Here is a 15082-nt window from a genome sequence, read left to right as displayed (position 1 = left end):
GCCAAAATTTTGCAGTTTAAGCCTCAGTAGACACTTTCCTCTTTTTTCTTCAGCACAGTTAAAGGAGTGCATAAGCTTCCTCGAAAGAATGATTTAAACAAGGATATCATAAACTAAGGCTGCATTAGGATTAAATGAGACCAAAAATATAGTAGGAAATAATAAACAATCTGGTGTACTCTAAATTTATACAAAGAAGCAAATAATGAATACATTCATCTGGATGCTTTGCATGTAGTAATAAGAATGCAATATTTTGTTTATCCCCTTAGGGAAAAGAGTTAATGATCTATGCTAACACACAAACCACAGATTGCATTTCTGCCAACACCGATTTCTCACTGATCTTCATTCTCACAGGAGATGTGGGTAGTGATCATAATCTTAAAAATCTCTACTTTTACTCAATTAGATTAGATTTATTCATATTCAAACTTTAGTAAAAATGTATTTGTATGTGTATCATCTCACCATGACAACCAAACACTCCAGTCTTTCTAGTCTTTATCGCCAAAAGATTTTCCGAAAATTACAAAAATCTGGATATGTTGAGCATCAGTCAATCACCCAGTGGTTGTTTTTTCAACAATATTTTTATTTTATTTTCAGTTTTAACACTTCGACATACAGCCTTTACATTCGTATATCTTCATTGATGGGGCTGCTGTGGCTCAATCGGTGAAGCGGTCACCTACTGATCGGAAGGTTGGTGGTTCGATCCCTGACCATGGCAGCCTACATGTTGAAGTATCCTTGAGCAAGATACTGAACCCCAAACTGCTCCCGATGCTACGTTCATCGGTGTGTGAATTAATTCCCAATGGTGGCAGGTGGCACCGTTTAGGGTAGCCTCTGCCACCAGTATGAATGTGTGTGTGAAAGGGTGAATGAGCGCAGACTGTAGTGTAAAGAGCTTTGAGTGGTCGCAAAACGACTAGAAAAGCGATATATAAGTGCAGGTCCATTTACCATTGAACTTCCATCCTCCCATTAAAGAAATGGTAATCTATATACAATTGAGTATTGTTTGTAATTAGTGCAAATTAAAACACATACATAGAAAAACAATATAAATCTTACAAGATTGGAATCTGCATTGTCCACAAAGACTAGTCATCCACTTCTTGCTCTGTTGAAACCAAGTCCTTAATGTAGTTCATGAAAGGGCTCCATATGTCCTCAAATACAAGCCGTTTAGCCTTCAATATGTACGTTTTTGTCTCTAATGGAAGGCTTGCTAATATCTGTCTTATCCATTGAGTAGTACTTGGTCTATAAATCTTTTTCCACAATAATGCAACACATTTCTTAGCATAAAGCAAGCTGAGGTGTATAATTGTCCGGTCATTCCTACTATAGTTATGTTTCTCTGGATATAGGCTCAATAAAATAAGTTAAGGGTCCAGTAAGGTTTGTTTTGAAATAATATTTTCATTTATAGCTCTTACCTCTTCCCAGAATATTTTAATCTTTCTGCATTGCCAAATGCAGTGAAACAAAGTTTCCTTTGGATTCCACACATTTTGTGCATACATCTGGTACATTTTTATTATATCTATTTAATCATATAATATGTGTCACACATGTCCTGTATAAGTTTAAGATGTGTATTTATAGATATAATGTGAGCCTTAGCACAGGCTGCTTTCCAATCCCCATCTGAAACTTATAATTGCAAGTCTTCCTTCCATGTATTCAACTTATACTGATTATTATAGAATCTTTGTTATCCTACTGTGACATTTCTAATTGCTGTAAACATGCTTCTGTTTGAGAAAGTTCTAACCTAATGTGATTTACTGAATTCATTCATTATGTTATTCCCATCATCAGGAAGTTATTTCTCCTGTGTGATGCATTACTGATCTTATTTATACTTACTGATACTGATTACTGATTACTGAACTGGCTCAGTTGGTAGAGCGGGTTGCCCACCAATCGGAGGGTTGGTGGTTCGATCGTGTCGAAGTATCTGTACAGTCCCTGACAAAAGTCTTGTCGCTTATCCATTTTGTAGAAACAACAGCTTATAACCTGACTTTTAATTAATCCATTGGTTTTAGAAAATGGCTCATATTAAAGCTAAAACCCTCCCAAATTATGTTTAATATACTAAAATAAATTTGCTTCACTGAAGAAAGATTGATCATTTAATGAAGAAGACAAAAGTTTTGTCGCCTACAGAGAGCAATGTGAAAATTGAACAAATAATTTACTTCAAATACAAAAATATGTTGCATAACATCAGTGAATTAAGTAGTGGTGCTGTGAGATCCATATTTAATATCTTGTATGACTTCCACGAGCTTGAAGGACTGCATCCATGCGGTTTGACAATGATTCATACAATTTATTGATGAAGTCATCAGGAATAGCAAAGACAGCAGTCTTACATAACTCCCAGAGTTCATCAAGATTCTTGGGTTTTGTCTTCCATGCTTCGTCTTTCATTCTACACCAGACATGCTCAATGATGTTCATGTCTGGTGACTGGGCTGGCCAGTCCTGGAGCACCTTGATCTTCTTTGCCTTGAGGAACTTTGATGTAGAGATGGAAGTATGTATGTATGTATGTATGCACAATTTGAATCTGGTGGAGCTCTGCTGCAGTGGAAAAGGGGCTGGCCTTGGATTTTCGAGCCAACAAACGGTCCTCCTGAGCAGTTGTCTTGCGGGGTCTGCCGGACCTGGGCTTGTCAAAAACATCTCCAGTCTCTTCAAATCTTTTTCTTATTCTTTGCACTTGACGCTGAGACACATTGAAGGTGTCAGCCACCTCAGCAGTGGATCTGGTCTTCAGCCTCTTGATAATCAACGCTTTGGTCTCAGGGTGAATCTTAGGCATGTTGTCAGAGGTCAAGTTGCAGTTGATGTGAAGGGTCTGGGGTGCTGGGGTTCTTTTTATACATACCCACTAATTGACTGATTAATTATTGATCACAGGTGAGACTGCAATCTAGGTTTGGGTGCATCATAAGACAAGGCGACAAGACTTTTGTCTTTGCAAAACCTGATGCAGTGGGCTTTACCAAGCTGTGAATGTTAGAATGCTTTTCAGCAGTTTCGTTTGGCACCAAAATATTATTTCAAAAGCTGTTGGGATTGAAATGAGCCATTTCTTGTAAAAAAAAAAAAGAAAAAAAGATTAGAAATATATTTGAGGGGCACTTAAGGTCAACTTGTACCCAACCGACAAGACTTTTGTCAGGGACTGTAGTGTAGAGTGCTTTGAGTGGTCGCAAAAGCGACTAGAAAAGCATTATATAATTGCAGGTACATTTACCATTAACATGCTTTCCACTAGGACATGCAGCAGCTAGCCTGTGTGGAAAAAGAGCTGGCTAGGGGGAGTCCAAATTTGGTGCCTCTCACACATTCTAAAGTTGCTTTTCCATCATATACACTGATCTTAATGATTGTATATTTTAACAATTATTTTAAAGGAGAATAAGGGTTCTTCTATATTTTATACTTCTTATACTTATACTTATACTCTTATACTTATACTCTATACTTAATACTTTCAGTAGTTTAAAATGTGAGTGCAGCACATGAGACTCTGGCAGAACAGATTCTAGGAAATGAATGGCAAACCCTGAGCGACTCATAGTCATGTGCCATCATTGTCAAATGTCAATCACAAAAAGTAAAACAAATATTTGAAAAATAGATGTAAGAGCGTATATTTGCATGCATTTAGCAGAGCTGATAGAGAGCCGCTGGAGAGGTCCGTGGGAGAAATTAAGTCCAGAGACTGTGCTTGAATTTTAGGACCAAGGTTGAGGCTCCATTGTAAGCAAGCATCTGCCCTGCTGGATCAAGACACTGAAGCCCATGATAATATTGTTAAATTACCTCAGGCTAAAAAAATTACCTTACCTTTTGGGAAGCCTTTTACACTTCTGAACTCTCAAACGGTCTTTCTATTGGAGAGAATTAAGAACGCTTGCACATGAATGTCCAAAAATATTCTCCCTACTGCTTCAAGAGCTCAGACTGTCTGAGTCTGTTAAACTTCAGACTTAGCAGGGCCCGTCTGACAGTGGAGGGCAGGTGGATTTTAAACCTCTCTATAACCCTGTCAATGAGCAGAGAGAGAGAGTGTGTGTGTGTGTGTGTGTGTGTGTGTGTGTGTGTGTGTGTGTGTGTGTGTGTGCGTGCGCTGGTTCCCATGTGCCAAGCGTGTGAGTGCATGACTCACCTCCAGTGATGGTCTGGGATTGCAGGAAAAGAAAGACGGGGTTGGAGGTTAATCTGGGGTTGGTACAGTTCATCAGTTTCCTGAAGTGATGTGTGGCAGCAGCAGCAGCAGGCAGGTAGAGCCTGGAGAGCTGAATACAGAACTGCAGCATCAACAACACGGACTAATAGCTAGGAATAGTAGCTATCCACACTTTGAAAAAAAGGTAAACTAATACATGAGACATTTCTGACAGTTGGAGACATCATTAATGTTGTAGCAGCGGCTTTGTTTCCATTTAAAGAAGCAAAAGCAGATGCCCGTTAGCTGTGTTCTCTCTGCTACCTCAGCCTTTTGCAAATAAGTACATGGCAGGAAAGCAATATTAATGATTTGACAGTCATGCATGCCATCAATAATGACAGTCTCCAATATGTGGACTGTAATATGCAAGAACAACATTGTTTATTCACCATGTGTGTTTATTTTAGCAATTTTCGCCTGGAGAGAGCCAGTAAAAGTTTAGGAATAACTGTCAGAACTTGAACAAAGAAGAAGAACGAGCAAAAGAGAACAAAATGCAAAGTTGAATTTAATTTTGAGCAGTAGTTTTTAGTTTAATGTCTCAAATACTGGATTTCCCAATACTTGTGACCAAATACCTGAGAAATGAATTACGTTCCAATCAGCCTCAACTGTACATTATATTCAGTGCTAATTAAAAAACACTGGCATGTTAACACACAAAACTAATATGTTAATCATTATTCCTGTGAAGCATTAGCTTGTTAGCCTTGTCATTGTGAGTGTTAACATGGAGCTTAAAGGGCGCTTTCACACCATGGACAGCATTTAAAGATGGATGACGTATTTCCACTTCCTCCCACTGTACAAGAACCAATCCAAACTATAACAAATACAGGTGCCACCATCTCTTGGTGTTCCGCCCAGCCAATGTGCGAGTCAATTACCGATTGATTGCCATCAATCATGACAATTCATCTTTGTTTTATAGCAAAAAAAACCCAAATGTATTAGAAAAAATAAACACTTGAACACGTATCAGCCTGATCAGTACTACCTAAAATGACAGAAACCATCCTTTTTCAAATGTATTTGATGTTTACTTTAATGTTTGAGTCTGGCCCATGTCCCATCTGCTAACATGTATGGGGCCAGCGACCAGAGGGTGATCGAGAAGTTTTTACTACACGATTCTGCAGTAAAGTTACAAAATTGTTGTATTTTTTATTTGGTTTGGTTCGTTCACACAGCTATTTTATTGTATAATTTGTCTGTATATATGTTTCTACAGTTCTTTAACTTGTTTTTTATATATTCCTGTGCAACTGGAGGAATGCTCCAACAAAATGTTGTTGTCTTGTACAATGACAATAAAGATTATTCTATTCTCCAAACACTGTAATGAAATGCCACGAGGTTGTTCGTCTTTTGGACAGTAATGCGTATTAATTTAAAGTTCTCTGGCATGAAAATGGTCGAGAACCACTACATTAAATCATATTTCAGTCCTTAAAGTTTTAGTTCACTTCCTATATTAAGCCTGGATGACATTCTCACCTAAAGTGAAAAGAACTCTAGTGCACTTGGAACTGAACCCACATTTTCTAGCAGAATTAAACACCAGCTTCAACCAATTGGACGATCCAATAAAACGCTTGGGAATTTGGTAAAAACAGACCAAGCAGCTCATGTGTGAAAGCACCCAAAGCACCTCGGAGCTCCGAGCATGGCTATAGCCTCTTAGTCATGTTAGTTCAATTATTACTTATCGGTAAGGGGGAAAGTCAATTATTAAAGCTATATTACAGTGTCAGCAGTACATTTTGAGTAGAAAAACCCATTCAGTATTAACCTGTAGGTAGAAGAAAAGAGTTGGAACACACCTCAAACACGGTCTGCTTTGTGTGGCATTTTGTAGAGAGGGCATGTGGTGTTGACAGTGATGGCAAGAAATGCAAAAAGCCATTCAGATTAAGAATGCTAAGCCTCCAGAGGCACAGCCTCTTCTGCTCCCACATGAAAAGACCCAGAGTGAGACCTGGCATACGCTCTGTTGGATTACAGGGAAAAATGCCTTCCATCAAAAAACTGATTACAGCACCTCTTAGCCAATGTGCAGGCAATGAGAAAGCTGAATGAATGAATAATTATGGCAAAAGGGAGCCGGAAGGAAGGTGAGGCAGAGAAAGAATAAAAGGAGGAAAGGGGAGATTGAAGTGGTGGTAGGTTTGCAAAACAGGTATTTAAAGTCTGACATTCATAAATAGTTCAGTATTCATGAACTGTATGGTTAGATATGATTTTGTCTCACAATAATGCATGCAGTGATCAGGACATTTCCTTTTCATACTCACCCAAAAAGGCCTTTGAATAATCTGCAAAGAAGAGAGAGGCTCAGTAAGTAAGTTTTACAAGAACAAAAAATCTTTTTCATCACAAAGAAGGCTCTATGAATACACTGAAGCCCGTTTACAATGAGATCAATGGAGCGTTCAAATAATTCAGAAAACGTTTGTGAAATGAATAGGCGAACAAGGCTTGTATTGAATTAAGATTTTTCTTCATTTTAATGTTTTGTTTACTTTTGGGCGGAATTGGTGAAATAAGCGCTCCAGATACAATGCAATTCTGCTTCCAAAGGGAGCTCGATTTTATTGATTCCATTCTGAGTAAAATGAATAGCTCCTCGCACCCATGGGGCCGTTCACATTATGCACTAAATTGGGAATGGTGCGTGAGAGGACTTGGGACCTTGGGTGTCTTCAAGGCCAAGTCCTACAGTAACTTGGATGGCAATGTCGAGTTTAACATCCATTGTAAATATTCATTGCAATTACAAACGAATATAAAATCAAGAGAATCAACTAATGTAAATAAATAACTACTACTTCTTGTTTTGAAATCTTTGTTATGCTTTTTCTAAAATAAATCTATGTATGGAGTTCACATTCATACATTTGTGAAAACTTTTACAAGCTACAAGCTTCTTGAAAAACAAATTTGCGAGTTCTTCTTGGAAAGTGGGCTGATGTCATTTTTCCATCTGCAAACCAGTGCCCACTGAGGACAAAACAAGTTCTTGCAATTAATGTCATAAATAAATAAAAAAAAATGTAAAAAAAAAATACAGTTACAACCATTTTTGGCTGTAATAACTATGACTGCATTTTCTGCAGTAACAGTTGCTGAACATATTCAATAATCTTCCAACCACTAAACATGCAAAGTCTACCTCAGATGGCAGGAAGTGGGCTTCCAGGACATATTCAATAATCTTCCAACCACTAAACATGCAAAATGGACCTCAGATGGCAGGAAGTGCACTATCAAGACATATTCAATAATCTTCCAACCACTAAACATGCAATGTGCACCTCAGATGGCAGGAAGTTCGCTTCCAGGCTGCTGCACCTGCTTCATAAACAGCGTGTACGCCATCCGATTCAGAATATGTGACAAATTAGATGAAAAGTGCTTAGTCAATGTTGCTGTGTGAGTTTTAAGTCAGCAAAGACAGCAAACATAGGACATATACAATTTTTCTTACATAATGCAGCCACAGAGAGTAACACCACACATTTCCCTATTTTAATTACTTTCACTAGAAAATCATGGATATATGCCTCTGTCAACCAGTCAAGTTGCACCTTACATCCATGTCTCTCCAGACCAATAATATATGTAGTGAAATCTTGGAAGGAATTGAATTGTAAAGTGTATTTCTTGGCAAAATGGAAGTTATCACTGTATTGACATGCTGTCTTCACTTAGAAACTATTTTTACTGAGTAGTACAGAGGACTGATGCCTTCTGTTGCTGAGTTGTGGTGGCCAGAAAAGAGTTTTTGCTTAACATTATGGTGCCACAGATCCTAATGACCTTGATCTTGACCACCAAAACCTAGTCTGTTCATCCTTGAGGGAATTGCTTCAAATTCTGCACATATTTTCATTTGGACTCAAGTCATATATGAGATATTGCGTTCATGAGAATGGGACAGGCATGAGGTCACAATAACCTTGACCTCTGACCACCAAAATCTATTTGTTCATCCTTGAGTCCAAGGGAACATTTGTGTCAAATTTAAAGAGACTCCCTCATTCCCTCTCATTTATGAAATGTTGTGTTTATGAGAATGGGACAGACGGGATGTCACAAAAGTTGATCTTTGACCACAGAAGTCTAGTCTGTTCATCCTTGAGTCCAACTGAAAATGTGTGCCAAATGTAAAGACATTCCCTCAAGGCATTTATGAGATACTAGTTTTCATGAGAATGGGACAGGCATGAGGTCACAATAACCTTGACCTTTGACCACCAAAATCTAGTTTGTTCATCCTTGAGTCCAAGGGAACATTTGTGTCAAATTTAAAGAGACTCCCTCATTCCCTCTCATTTATGAAATGTTGTGTTCATGAGAATGGGACAGACGGGATGTCACAAAAGTTGATCTTTGACCACAGAAGTCTAGTCTGTTCATCCTTGAGTCCAATTGAAAATGTGTGCCAAATTTAAAGACATTCCCTCAAGGCATTTATGAGATACTAGTTTTCATGTGAATGGGACAGGCATGAGGTCACAATAACCTTGACCTTTGACCACCAAAATCTTGTTAGTTCATCCTTGAGTCCAAGGTAAGATTTGTGCCAAATTTTAAAGACATTAATCAAGGCATTCGAGATATTGCATTCACGAGAATGGGACAGACGTGAAGCCACAATAACCTGGACCTTTCACCACCAAAATGATTCCATTCATCCTTGAGTCCAAGTTTAAGTCCACCTTTGTGCCAAATTTGAAGAAATTCCCTCCAAGTTTTTCTGACAAGCGGACAACTAGAAAACCAAAGTACATAAAGCCGCAGGCAGTTTATATCATAGCACCAAAGGGCAATCAATATCACAGCTTTGATTTGGACAACTGCTGAATCTGTATGTTGGTTAAAAGTCTAAATTAGTAATTGAGTTAGTTTAAGTGCTTCAGGTATGTTTCATAAAGTAAGCAAAAAAAAGGTCAATGAACAGTCCACCCTTACCAGCAGGGGGTCACATTTTCAAAAAACCTATCAGCACTGGGGGAATCACTCTGCAGGGCAAGAAAACACCAGAACATCTTACACTCTCAACATCAAAATGCAACAAATGAAAGGCATGAAATTCTCTCTGAGAGGAGGGCCAATGCTGACACACCACACCATCAGGTGAGACTGCAGCCAAACTATCACAGTCCCACTCCTCCCTCTGATCCTGCTCTGTCTACCAACGACCTTATTTTTCTTTATTTTAATACTCTTCCTTTCCTCAACACACACCGCGTCTACACAAACAATCTGCCTCTTTTCTCACATACATTCCCTCCTACACATATCCCTCCTGTTTAATATCAATCTCACACTTACACTCCTCTCAGATTCCCTTTTCTCTCCCCTGCTTGCTACAGTGTTTTGCCTTGGCTCTTACGTTTTCCCCTGTAGGGCCTGTGTGTCTGCTGTAATGAATTGTACTTAATTGCCAACTGGGACTCGCAGCCTTAAATATAATTCTCAGGACACTTAACCTGGGTCACTGTGAATGATAAACACACCTTAATAAATGGGCTTGGGCTTGGAGCAGAGAAGAAAAACATTTCTCTCTTCAGGCCCCACCACAGCCCAGGTAAGCAAGCACACAGAATATACTGTAAATGATCAGGGCACTATTTAGTATGAATTACATCCTCTTACATTCTTGGAGGGCAGAAACAAGACTTAATGTTTAATGTTTTCTAAATTAAATTGAAAACATTTATTTTCACTTTTTACAACAATGCTTTTTTTGCATGTTCTGTTGCCAACTTGAGATCAACTAACCATTTAGTAAACCTGTCTCTGAACAAACATACTGTCAAATATAGCTTAACAAATGAGGTATAGCAGGCCTGTCAACATTTGTGTTTTTTTCAAAGCAGACATGTTGACTTGCCAAAGTGGGAAAACACTGGCACACCTAATAACAATAGTGATTGCTCTGATCTATTCAAGTACCCCCGTAGACTGATTAAAAAAAGAAATCACTTTAGCGAATGTTATTTTAACTGTGGTTCTGAAGCCTCAATGTTGGCATTTTGGCTGTTGCTGTTTTGGTTTTGTGGAGCCAAAAGTGATCATATTTGGATGTGGGTAAAGCTGCCCTGTGGGACCAGGGGCCATCAGCATAGCAAAAGCTAAGTTATAGGCTAATGCTAGTGCTAGCTAGCTTGGTTGGCAAGGTGCATCAAGTTAAGTGTGAAATATGCTTATGAATGCTTATTTTGGCTAACAAAAAAAAAAGACTTAAAATAACATCTACTTACTGGAAAAAAAATCTCCTTATATTGTTTTTTAATTCAACCGAACAAGACCAAAATGTTACAATTTGCTGTGAATTCAGATTGCTACACGTCAAAACCTGATTGACCGGTTGTTGAGGTAGCGACTTGTCAATCACAGAAGGATTTTACTCTAAACGAGAACATAATTTACATAATAAACATCATGCTGTATTGAAGAAGATTTGATTAACGATTGTGGCCATAAACTCATTAGGAAAATGTTTACTGAGGTAATTAATCAACTGACAGGTAGTATCATTTTCTCATAGATTTCCAATCAATCTGGCTTTTTGCAACCAGTGGAGTCGCCCTCTGCTGGCTAGAAGAAAGAATGCAGGTTTTAGGCATTTCAGCATTGGGTTCACTTTTCAGATCCGGAGGTTGCAGCTTGATCAATACACAACCCTGAATTGCATGTAGGCATCAAATTCAAATTCAGAGTCAGATGGAGACATTAAAAAGGTAGCAGGATATGGTCACATCAAGGGTTACTCACACAATTAACACTAATTTGCTATCTAGCGATCTTAAAAATCTCCCAGGGTTGTTATTTCAGCCAGCATAATAGAATGTCATGACTAAAAAGAAAATGTTTCTTTCGTCTACCTATTGTATCAAAACCACAAATGCCCTACATTGGAGCAAGTAAGGGGAGCAGGGCTTATTATGGAAAATGTAAGAATTGAAATTCCCCAGCTTAAAGTTGGTGCTTGTCATAACTGTGAACAGACACCAAAGTCCATGGTACAGTACGCGTTTCCTCTTTGTATATCAAACAAAACCCCCCCTCATACAGCTGCAGGGATGTCTGCTCTGTGTCTGTGGCCAGCAGACCGACTGTACTGGTTATGACACTCATGCATAATAGAAGGTGCACAAGGCTCGGAGGAACTGAGGAGCATAGAAAAGAGGCAGAGGGAACAGTTAGAGTGTCTGGCCAGTAGGACAACCTCCCACTCCGCTTCCACCTCGCCGCTCTTTTCCCTCCCATCCACTCTCCCTCTATCTCAATCTGACACATGCTGCAAATGCAAAGCCAGATCAAAGTTAGTGTAGCCCTTATGAATAAAAGAGTACAACCCATCTGTGCAGCTGTAGAAAGAGAGGGGTTCTACAGCTTGTCAGAAAACGAAAAAAAGCACAGCAAACTACACACTGGGTGGTGGTTCGGCCACTGTGGCGCCGCGACTCTCAGCCCTCGCGGGACTCAACCCACGGGCCCTGCCATCTCTGTTGGCAACCAGTGGCAGAATCAAATGCTTGTGAAAACACATGAAAAAGACCATTCTGACTTAATGAAGTGATAATGATGATGACACTTAAAAAAAAGAAGAGAGAAATTAATTCTATGAGCATCACATATTGAGTGGTGAAGTTTTCAGGTTCACGTAAAGGCTGCATCAGTAATAAGGCATCGCAGCCTGCATGGGCTAATCTTAGGTTAAGTGTTTTTCTGTGTGAGCAGCAGAAAATGGCCACATTCCTCCGAGGGTAGTGCAAAGCTCTTCATTTCATACCATGTAATAATTGGTCACAGCTAAGTATTCATCCATGTAAGATGATGTCCAAATATTTAATGCCAGACTGCTAACCCTAACCCTTTTGCACATCTGACTTTTTTCGTGCTCTCCCCTATCCTTTTTTCAACCAAGGCCTTTGAAGCCTGCCTCCTTGTATGAGCATAAGCAGGCTTCATGGACAAAAACCCCAAATCTTCCACCACAGAGCAAGACAGGGCAACTAATGCCTTGTTTAGTTCTTGTTCTCTAAGCACTATATCGAAAGCAGAGGGAAGAGAATGGTTTATGATGGCTGAAAAAACGCAAATCACGCCCCGGGCAACTTTCCTAAAAAGCAATTCAACATAGCTTGACTAGCCTCTGCCTCATTCAGCCTTGGCAGAGAATTCTCACGGCTGGCACAAACATGCCTCGGCATCAAAGATGTATTATTATTGTGCGCCAACTGCTGAGGACACAGCAAGCACTGGACCTGGGAAAGTTGTGTGAAGGCAGAATAATAAAAGTTTTATCTATAGGAACATTTTCATTCTAAAGTTAAAGGATAAGGCTGCTGATAATTTATATCTTTCTTGCGGCTTACAAATCCTTTAAAAAGACCGAAGAGAATAACAACTAGTATTGTGTGTGAGGCCAAAGTCTGTAATAGCTTATTCCTCTTTGCTATTCGTGTCTAAAAACTGTTAAAAAACACATCAATAAACCACACTGTTGCACTGGGTGACATGGTCCTTCATTACAATGAATATGGTCACATGCATTATCCTGCTGCTGTACTTTTAAGAGCACCAAATGTGTATTAATCAGCAACTGCAAAAAGTCCACAACAAATGTACAGTTTACTCCTGTTTGAGTAACATTTACTAAGAAACGTCAGTGTTCAGCAAGGAAATGACTTTAAATATGAGACTATATATTTGTGACTTAGAGCTAAAATACATTGGACACAGGTGCAATGTCACGTTGATGGGGCAGAACCAGGCAGCAACCTCCGGGTCTGAGCAAGGAGGCAAACCAGGAAGTGCCTTAAGCTGCATTCTACCGAAAATTCCAGCAGGATGCGCTAAGTTTGGCTGCAAAAAAAATCTGTCCATTCATTTCAATGCAAAATTTGAAAAACTTCTCACTCCAAGGAGTCGCTGTTCATTTTTCTGAAGTAAGTAACATACATTTTGTTTTTGTTTTTTTGCTAGCCAAAATTAACATCCCAGCAGCGGCTTCTCTCAGTCAGGTTGAGGTGTAGAGAGGCATGTAGTCAGTGATCAGATCCCTCTCGCTCCTCCACAGTCCACATATGGTCTGCTCCGCGTATCGAAAACAAGATGGCACACAAGATGCTTCCAACGGGCAGTCCACAAACCAATGAGTGACGTTACGCTAACTACGTCCATTATTTATATGCAGTCTATGGGCAGAACACATTTTGTACCTGTCTCTGTGTCATCTGGTTGCTGCCAGCTTCACTAGTCGTGTTTCCATTAAAGTCTAACCAATTCTAAAGCAAAATTTTTAAAAGTCGCTTTAAACAAAATGCCAATTAGAGACACTGGTTTAGTGGGAATAAACAAAGCTGCATGAACATACTTTTGTCAGGAGATGGCAGTGTAATGTATTGATGTGGGCTAATCTGTCAGTTAACAGTGGAAGATGTACAGATTGTGAAAAGAGAGAACAGCAGAAGAAGTAGAGATGTGGCAAGAGAGAGAAAAAAAAGCTAAAAATAGGTTGCTAATTGAGAGAAAATGGAGAAAAGTCTTCCATTTCGTTGATGGAAACATGACTACTGTTTGCATTATCACTAATATGTAATAAATATCACTAATATGTAATTATTATTATTAACTTAACATGCAGTTAGTTATGCAGGGCTATATTAACTGATACTGAATTAAGTAACTAGATCATTTTAAATAGAAGACAGGATTTTTCCTACCATTATAGGACTAAGGCACAGCACCCAAGCCATTTTGGGGCAACAACTAACCCAAGTTAATGTAAAATCAATGTAACATCAAAACTAGCCAAATTACTTTTCCCAGATCTAATCACTGTACTTGATCCCAGTGCTCTTCCTTAAGCTTTTTGGGTGTACTTTATTTATTATTTACTCTATCTTTTACAAATTTTTATACACACATATGGTAATAACAAGAGTGGCCCAAATAGTGTGAAATTGCATAAAATATTTACTCTAGTAATCAAATTTATGACTGATGAATTCAACTAGAAGTCTAAAGGGTAAGTGGGTCTCAGTGAACTTACAGTGAACTTGTTCTAGTGACAATTTCATTTTGCTCACTGACAAAGACATACTAAAATGCTTGAAATGTCACAAGTTACATGATTTTCATGCATTGAAAGCGAGCTCAGTGGCTCAGACATAACTTGAAACAAGTTTAAAATGAGCCTCGGAGCTCTGCTAGCAGACCTATCACTGTGGAACATCTTAAAGTGACAACTTTAGGACTGAGCAATGAGTCATATTCCAACACATACTAATTATGTTTTGTTTCACAGATCAGTAGCAGAAAGATGCAGGGGAAAATATTTTGTACTTTTCTAGCTATTTCTATAATCCTACTTTGTAGAAAATGTGGAACACAAAAACCTAAAAAAGCACCTATGAACTTGAAGGGCACTCTGGTGGTGCAAACCTCCTACAAGGCAAATGGTTTATTCACATGCTCCTCAGTACAGATACTATCACATTACACTGCCCACGATAACAGTGGTATCATAATTCTGCAAAACTTGAAACATGATATCTGTTAACTGAAGAGAAAAAATTATCCTAAAAACAATATGGATGTTACAAATGTTGCAATTTATTGCTCCACTCCCTGACTTAAATTCATTCATTCATTCATTATCCTTAACCACTTATCCAAACTCAGGTTGTGGGGGGCTGGAGTCGATCCCAGCTGACTGGGCGAGAGGCGGGGTACACCTGGACAGGTCTCCAGACTTTCACAGGGCTGACACATAGAGACAGACAATCACACTCTCATTCA

The 15082-nt window shown here is 38.9% G+C and overlaps 2 long non-coding RNA genes across 3 annotated transcripts in view; both read right to left on the bottom strand.

Annotated features, from left to right (window-relative positions):
• The window catches only part of LOC131960821 (uncharacterized), a 128237-nt gene extending 123952 nt beyond the window's left edge, over positions 1-4285 (bottom strand). For both annotated transcript variants that reach the window (XR_009389766.1, XR_009389767.1), the window contains exon 1: positions 4202-4285. This is a non-coding gene — a long non-coding RNA (uncharacterized LOC131960821). The remainder of the gene's footprint in view (positions 1-4201) is intronic.
• Positions 4286-6235: 1950 nt separating this feature from the next.
• Positions 6236-15082, bottom strand: part of LOC131960820 (uncharacterized) — a 54757-nt gene continuing 45910 nt past the window's right edge. The window contains exons 3-4 of the long non-coding RNA XR_009389765.1: positions 6559-6579; positions 6236-6254 (exon numbers count right to left, since the gene is read on the bottom strand). This is a non-coding gene — a long non-coding RNA (uncharacterized LOC131960820). The remainder of the gene's footprint in view (positions 6255-6558; positions 6580-15082) is intronic.

This window comes from Centropristis striata, chromosome 22, assembly GCF_030273125.1.
Source record: "Centropristis striata isolate RG_2023a ecotype Rhode Island chromosome 22, C.striata_1.0, whole genome shotgun sequence".
Taxonomy (NCBI): domain Eukaryota; kingdom Metazoa; phylum Chordata; class Actinopteri; order Perciformes; family Serranidae; genus Centropristis; species Centropristis striata.
This window is presented reverse-complemented; position numbering and strand designations above follow the sequence as displayed.